Source organism: Camellia sinensis, chromosome 1, assembly GCF_055761805.1.
Source record: "Camellia sinensis isolate YWXY chromosome 1, ASM5576180v1, whole genome shotgun sequence".
Taxonomy (NCBI): domain Eukaryota; kingdom Viridiplantae; phylum Streptophyta; class Magnoliopsida; order Ericales; family Theaceae; genus Camellia; species Camellia sinensis.
In genome coordinates this window covers 70,006,101-70,014,170 of record NC_138961.1, presented here as the reverse complement: position 1 = coordinate 70,014,170, position 8,070 = coordinate 70,006,101, and positions in this window count along the sequence as shown.

The window sequence follows — 8,070 nt, the reverse complement described above, 5'->3', positions numbered from 1 at the left end:
CCATTCGACCTACTGCATATCGAAATCCATAATGACTATTCCAAACTAGGACAGGTTGCTTACCCGATGTTAGGTTGTTTGAAAACTGCTGCGTGCATAGTGAAACCCTAGCTCCTGACAAAAATAGGACAGGGAAACCCTACCCCTCCATAGGGGTGTTTTGGCTCTCTTTACTTGCTATGTGCTTTTAGAGTGCATCTCTACAGGGAACGTACATATCAGTTTGCAAGTTTGAGTATCAAGCCTGAGGGCACCAGTATCAGTTTATGAGAATCAGTTATATCTGTGGGTATCCGATTCAGTATTTTGGGGGCAGTGATTTTGGGCAACAATGGTCAGTAGTAGAGTACAGTTGTTCGGCTACATCTGTGTTTGATCCATTTGGGCTGAAATGCTGCTTGTTTTTCTTTTCAGTTCAGAGAGTTGATACAGAATAGCTAGTGTTCCCCCTTTGCTGAGGCAAGACAGATATCTGATCCGTCAGTCACCGTTCAGTACAGCGGACTTATCATGACGCAGAATTCAGAGGAGATTGTGGTTATGACGGCCGCATTAGATCAAGGAATCACTCTGCAAAGCGAGACCAATGTCGATGTACCGCATCCACCCAGGTCGCCTGTCGCGTACCCGGTCTGGACCCCCCAGTTGTATCAGGCTCGTGAGCCCACCACATTCAAATTGATGGGAATGATAGGTGACCTCCAGAGGTCCATGGCGGATCTCGCTTACGAAATGTCAGCTTCGCCACCAGCCGCACCGTATGCCGGGAATTTTGTAGCACAGGAGCCCCCACTGTTGGGACAGATTGTGATCGAACTTAGCCAACCCGAGGTGGCCTCAAACTATAACAATGACGTATCAACATCAACCCAAACCCTCGATCAGGATGAGGCTAGAGGCAAGAACAAAATGAAGGCAGATGCCGATCCCATTGAACAACTGCTATGGGCAGTCGAGGCTTTGAAAGCCGAGGAGATGAGTAAACAACAGGTATTCGCAGTCGTAGCTAAGGCTGTGGATGATGTTTTCCCCACTCCAACCGAAGGCAGTACAAGCCAGTTAGAAAATCGGGATAGGCCCCGTCATGCCAGAACAGTTCTTTCCACTCCCAACCCTGCACCTGGGAAAGATCAGAAAGCCAAGGCGGCGCCTGCCGACCCTTTCGCTAGTGCGTCTAGCAAGAATACTCAACCTTCAAAGTACCTGCCCCGAGGGCGCAGGGTCTTTCACGCTCTCTATATGCCATTGTCAAAGGCACTTCAGATCCTTGCCGAAAGGGGACATCTTAAACCCTTGGAGCCTCGGCCTCTCCCAAAGAATCTCCCTACTACACATGATGCTGCCTTGTACTGTGCATACCACTAGCAAACCGGTCATGCTACCGACAATTGTTTTCACCTCCGTCATGAGGTGCAAGACTTGATCGACAACGAAGTTATCCTCCCGCCCACCTCAGCCAAGTCTGTTACTACCCAGTTATTGGATTTTGAGGATACTGATACTGCGAGTATGTAATCAGGAAGTGAACCACCTGCGGGCGGCGCTCGGCGTATTTTGGATGTGGCGTTTGGCACGCATTTTTGGAGCATCTGCGAATGCTAGTTTTGTAAATTCTGGTTTGGGTGTCGAGTCAGTCTTCTGTTTTGTTTTGAGTCTGTCTCATTGTCTTGAGTCAGTCCTTTTGCATATGGGTCTGTCTTGTTGTAGCGAGTCAGTCCCCTTTGTATAGAATGTTGGGTGATTCCGGAGCTGTTGCCTCGAACACCGTTTTGTTTTGTAATTACCCTTTTGCTTTCTTTTGAGTCTGTCTCTGTCGTGGAGCCAGTTGCAACCAGGGAATCTGAATGAAACAGCTGCGGCTATCATGTTTCCATGCTTACTACTATTCTAAATTAGTTGTGCCAGGGGACTTGAATGGAACAGCAGTACATTCCACCTGTTCTCTTGTGCCCTGAAAATCATTGCATTGACCTAAGTTTTTCAAAACTTTTTGAACACTGCGGTGAAAACAAAGAGGAAGGAATTCCTCGGGTTTTGCAAACTTTGATCAAATTGAGAGAAAGAGAGGCGTGCTAAGCCCTTAATGATTGAAATCATGCTTGTCAGCGTGAGTACTGAGAAGGACCCTGGCTTGATCCAGACTGGTTCCACACTATCTTCAGCGCGAACGATTTGTCGCTTCTTTAAAAACTTTCAAAAACAAAATGTTTTGCGCGGTCCTGCGATGACCTGTGTGGGATCACTCTTGAAATTGTGCAGCTTAGAATCGCTCTCAGCCTCAAGACTCGAGCCCTTGTTTTAAAGCCTTGAACCACAATTCGGAGTGTTCAACGATCGACCATCAAGAGAGACCTGTGTGGCTAGATTGGAAGCAGCCCTCGAACAAGAGGCACCAAAGTCAGATCAAGAAGATCAGATCTTATCAGAAGAAGCCTGTAAAGTTAGAACAGAAGCACCCCTCCAAACTAGGGGCAAAAATGTCCGATTTGCTCGAAGAGCCGAAGATGGGTCCTTCAGTAAGTCAATGCAACAGCCACTCTCCTGGATACAGATGGCTTCAAAACCCTAAAACCATTTGGCATGGACTTGTTACACTTTTACCCTTTGAGTGGCTCGCTGGGCCGAAAACCCGGAAGGGCGACCCAGGCAAAAGTTAGAGCAAAAGAGAGAAAAAAGAAAAAATATATACAAAAAAAAAGAAAAAATATATACAAAAAAAAAGAAAAAAATATATACAAAAAAAAAAGAAAAAAATATATACAAAAAGAAGAAAAAATATACAAAAAAGAAAAAAATAATAATATACAAAAGAGAGAAAAAAAGAAAGGGAAGAAAGAAAAAGGAAAGAAAAGCTCGCAAGGTCGAAAACCCGCATCGGGCGCCTTGGCAAAAGTTAGAGCCTAAAAGGTGAAGGTTAAAATATCCGAGTGTACCTTAACCGGAACTATGTAAGGCTTGATTCCCATGTTTGGGATACGTAGGCAACTTCGTCCTGAAGTCCAGCCCCCAACGCTCTCATAGTGCCTCAGTCCACGTAATGGTTTTGATTATTCTTGCCCTCCCCGAATCCGATAGTTCGGTTGTGACAACCGGATATGTAGGCAACTTCATCCCGAAGTCCAGCCCCCAACACCTTCGAAGTAATTGTGTCCATATATTGGCCCAGACCATCTCCGTCTTCTCTGCATCCGAGAGTTCATTTGCAATCATCACTGACGAAGACTGTTTACCAAATGCTGCGGTGTCATCCAAACAAGGGGCAACTTTCCGTTGCCATGAGTTGCCACGAGTCACCTTTTAAACCAGGGGCAACTTTCCGTTGCCATCCACCCCTTCCAAGCAAGGGGCAATTTTCCATTGCCTCCGATCCGAGGTTGCGCATCTCAAGAGCAAGTTCAGTGCTCGCTAAGCATTGACCGTTTGAAAAAAAGTTTTTGAAATTTTTTTACTAAGTTTGACTATTTTCTCGAAAACTATTTCATTTTCCAAAACCGGACCATTTTCTTGGACCCAAAAGGGAAAATTTTCAGTGCTCATGGCCTGACTTGCATGATTTTCAAATCAAAAATCGAACAAGCGTGCTAATCTGACTCTCATTTTGGTTAAAATTGTTTTAGTAGAAAATGAAAACGAAAAATGGTCAAAATAATGAATCAGGGGTACAGCTGAGTCAGGCTTCCTGTCCTTCCCCTATCGCCAACACACTTGCCAAGAAGGGCACAACTGAAGCTGTCATTAAAGGGCTGAAAGCTCTCTTAACCTCCGAGCAACGAGGTATGAAACCAAGTGCGAAGCACGAATCTGAAGGGATCAAGGTACTCCGTTCCCTTTACCTGGGGCATCGACCAAACGCCACTAGAAGAAACAGCCGTGAGCTAACCATGTCTGGCGTGAACCCACAACTTCCTATTCATCCATTAAAAATCCTGGGGAGGGATAAAAATGAGAGAATAAAGAATAAAGAGGTGTAAGTTGAGAGAAAGAGTAAGCAAAAAGGGTTTTGAGAGAAAAATCGAGCTTGAGTGCCAGAGTGATGTGAGAATCACAAATGAGAAAAGGGTGGGAAACAATACCCAGAGAAACTGGCTCCTCTCGATCTGAGAAGTCTCTCGTTTATATAACGCGTCTGTGTGTCGTGTCTTTTGTTTTGTTTACCTTAACTCTTGCTTTGAGTCGGTTCCGAGCGTGTCTCGTTGTGTTTAGGTTGTTTACCTTTTGTTTTTTGTTATTGAGTCTTTTTCACTGTGTTCAGTCGTAGGTTTAATACCCGGTTGAAAACCCTTTTTCTCAAATCGTTTTGTGCTCAGAGTGCTGTACCATTCTCCACATTTCTGTAAAACAGGTTTGGTTCTTTTGTAAAACTGCAGGGGTTCAACCCGGGTCACTTGGAAACAGTGAACATGTGGGTTCTAGATTGCATCTGAGTGTGCTTCAACTTCAACCGATCCCACCTTTGTATTCCATCTTTTCAGATTTGAACTGTTTTCGCCGCCTGCAGAATGAACTAAGAATACTGTGTTATGGGCTATGAAGTTCAGAATGAGCAGAGTTCAGAATGAGCAGTGTTCAGAATCAATTGTGAGCTGTGTGAGCTGTATGCAGATTAAACCAAGCACTGTGTTACGAGCTGAGTGTTCAAAATGGGCAGTGGTTTGTTTGAGTTGTTTTGCTGTTGGCCGGTCGGCCAAATATTTGGCCGGTGAGATGTTTTGATGGCCGGTGGATGGCCGGTGACCTCCCCTGATGGCCGGTGAGCCTCCAACAACCTTTTTTGGGTCAGATGTATAGTTTGGGGTATTTATTGCTCAAGATAGTGCAAGAAATGGCATTTTCGAAGCTCAACCGGCCTCCGTTTTGACCTCGGACCGTGTCTTCTGTGCGTGGCACTCGAATATGTGCAAGGTGTATCCTTTTTGTATCCTTTTGTCTCTTTTAAGATTCAAAAGTTGCCCCACATATGTTGTTTTGCAAACACGTGTTGAGTTATACGTCATTATGCTTGCATTGTTATGCATTCGCCATGGTCTGGCGAGACCTTAAATACGCTCAGTCTAGGAGACCTTAAATCCTCTGAAGGTGCAAGTCCTTCGGTGTTTGTCGTGCCCGAACGAATTTTGGTAAGTTGCATTGTACATGTATTTCAAGTGACTCGCGTCGTCGCATATTCAAGTTCACATGCATTATCATGCATTTCAAGCAATGCGTGTCGTCGCACATTCGAGTTCATAAGCATTTCGAGCGACACACGCGGTCGCACATTCAAGATCATTTGCATTGTCATGCACATCACAAGGCGTGCGTTGTCACGCATTTACATCAGCATGCATCATTTGCATTTCGAAAGGAAAAACCAAAAACAACATGCATCATTTGCATTTCAAAAAAAAACATGCATTTGTCATGCACTGTAAATAGCATGCATTATCACGCATTTTCATACATCTGTCATGCATTTCCTTGTATATAGTGCATATGTCATGCACCCCACTGTAAATATTGTATCCATTCCATCCACTGCATATTGTATATATTGCGTTGTAGCTTGCATGCATTCATTGCATCACCTCCATCTAGGGTTTGCACCTTTCCTTGTTGAGCTTGGTCTGGTATGTGCCCATACTTTTCACGTCTATACACTCATAGTTCTGTATGACCGTTCTATGTTAGACGTGGCTTGTTTGTGTCCATGCATTTCCTAGGCAAGATACGGTTTGGCCGTAGGCCTTAATCCACTATATCCATTCCATTGCATATTGTATATGTTGCATTGTAGCTTGCATGCATTCATTACATCACCTCCATCTAGGGTTTGCACATTTCCTTGTTGAGCTTGGTCTGGTATGTGCCCATACTTTTCACGTCTATACACTCATAGTTCTGTATGACTGTTCTATGTTAGACGTGGCTTGTTTGTGTCCATGCCTTTCCTAAGGAAGATACGGTTTGGCCGTAGGCCTTAATCCACTATATCCATTCCATTGCATATTGTAGATGTTGCATTGTAGCTTGCATGCATTCATTGCATCACCTCCATCTAGGGTTTGCACCTTTCCTTGTTGAGCTTGGTCTGGTATGTGCCCATACTTTCACGTCTATAAACTCATAGTTCTGTATGACCGTTCTATGTTAGACGTGGCTTGTTTGTGTCCATGCCTTTCCTAGGCAAGATACGGTTTGGCCGTAGGCCTTAATCCACTATATCCATTCCATTGCATATTGTAGTTGTTGCATTGTAGCTTGCATGCATTCATTGCATCACCTCCATCTAGGGTTTGCGCCTTTCCTTGTTGAGCTTGGACTGGTATGTGCCCATACTTTTCATGTCTATACACTCATAGTTCTGTATGACCGTTCTGTGTTAGACGTGGTTTGTTTGTGTCCATGCCTTTCCTAGGCAAGATTTGGTTTGGCCCGCGCGCCATATCCATCATACATATTACATTGTAGTGTAATTTTTGCATCCTGCATTAGGATCATGTTCTTTCGTTAGCGGATCATTCCCCACTTATGTCATTCCACCCAATTACTTGTTCTTGTGTCCGTCTACATCACTCATAGTTCTGCATGTGTACGCGCTTTGAGGGTTGCGGAACCTTTTCTATGGTAGACGGACTTGTTACTTCCATCAATCTATTTGACATTTGTGTGGTTTTGAACCGCTCATGATTGGATCATGATCCAATTGCATTGCATTTCATTTGCATTGTTTCAATTGCATTGCATTTCAATTGCATTGCATTTTTATTTGCATTATTATACATAGTTTTGTATATATTGCATATCATTTTGCATTCATTTTGCATTGTTATGCATGTTGCTAACAATATTGTACCTATTAAGTTTGCTTTCTTTTCAGGCACGATATTGTATGTACAGTTCATTTCAGGCTAGTGCAACCAGACGAACCGGACAGGTATTGTATCCTCTGCGTGAGACGTATTGATAATTGCATAATTCTCTTACATCCTTTCTGCATTGTAGTGTAGTTTGGTGTATGCTAGCTTAAAACTGCTGCATTATTATGCTTCGTTACAGCTTTCTTTGCATGATTATAAGCTATGTTCGGCTTTGTGCATTGTCTTGCATTTTTCCCCTGCCTTCGGGCGCATATCTTGTTTGTCTTGCATGTTTGTCTAAGTCTTCGGCCTTGTCAAAAATGGGTCATCTCTGGGCTTTGACATTCACTCCCGTCATTGTTATGACTTTCGAGTTCTGTCAAAGAGGGGCAACTGTAGACACTCTATTTTTGACCGTCCTCAAGACTTGGACGTCACCGCTTGAACACTCGGTGATCATCCATGTTTGTGTTCGTCTTGAGTTTCCGGAGGTCTCGGCTACGCGCCTTCCCTCAGGATCTCTCGACTCAACTGTTTTGTGTCTGGTTTTGCACCAAACACTTGTGCTTTGCCTTGGAGGGGCAATGAATGGCTTGTGGGCCAACCCCACACTCCACCGGCCATGGCTTGAGGCCACCGGCTGTGTTTTGTTGCCACCGGCCAAATGCTTGGCCGGCCGGCACTATAGATGGCCGGCCGGCTATCTTTTTTTGGTCAATTGCATTTTTGGCCAGCCGACTACTGTGCATCTGCTTTTGCAGATATTTTTGTGCAGCTGGCATACACTGTCACCCCCTCCATACACGTGTATGGAGGGATTGCCCTCTTGTTAGCTTCCTTTGGAAGCTTTACAAGACTAATTGTCTATAAAAGAGAACCTTTTCTCTGTTGTTTAGGGGTTAGACAACTTAGACAACATTTTCAGAGCTTGAGCTTTAGGGTTAGGGTTTACATATATCCTCTATCTCTATATCTCTCTCTCTCTCTTGTGTTTAGTGTGTGTTTAGTCTCATTTTTGTGCACAAACACCCACCATCACACCTTTTCTTAGTTGCTGAGGTACCAGAGGTCTTTCCTTGAAGTTTTTGGACTGATTTGGAACCAAAAGAGCTGCTGGAACATTGTTTGTGAAGAGGGTCTGCAAGGGTAAGAATTTTGTCCCTTTTTACCCCTTTTTTGCAAAGCTTTTTAGCCTATCTTGCATCTATTTTTGAGCTTAGCATATAACATATAA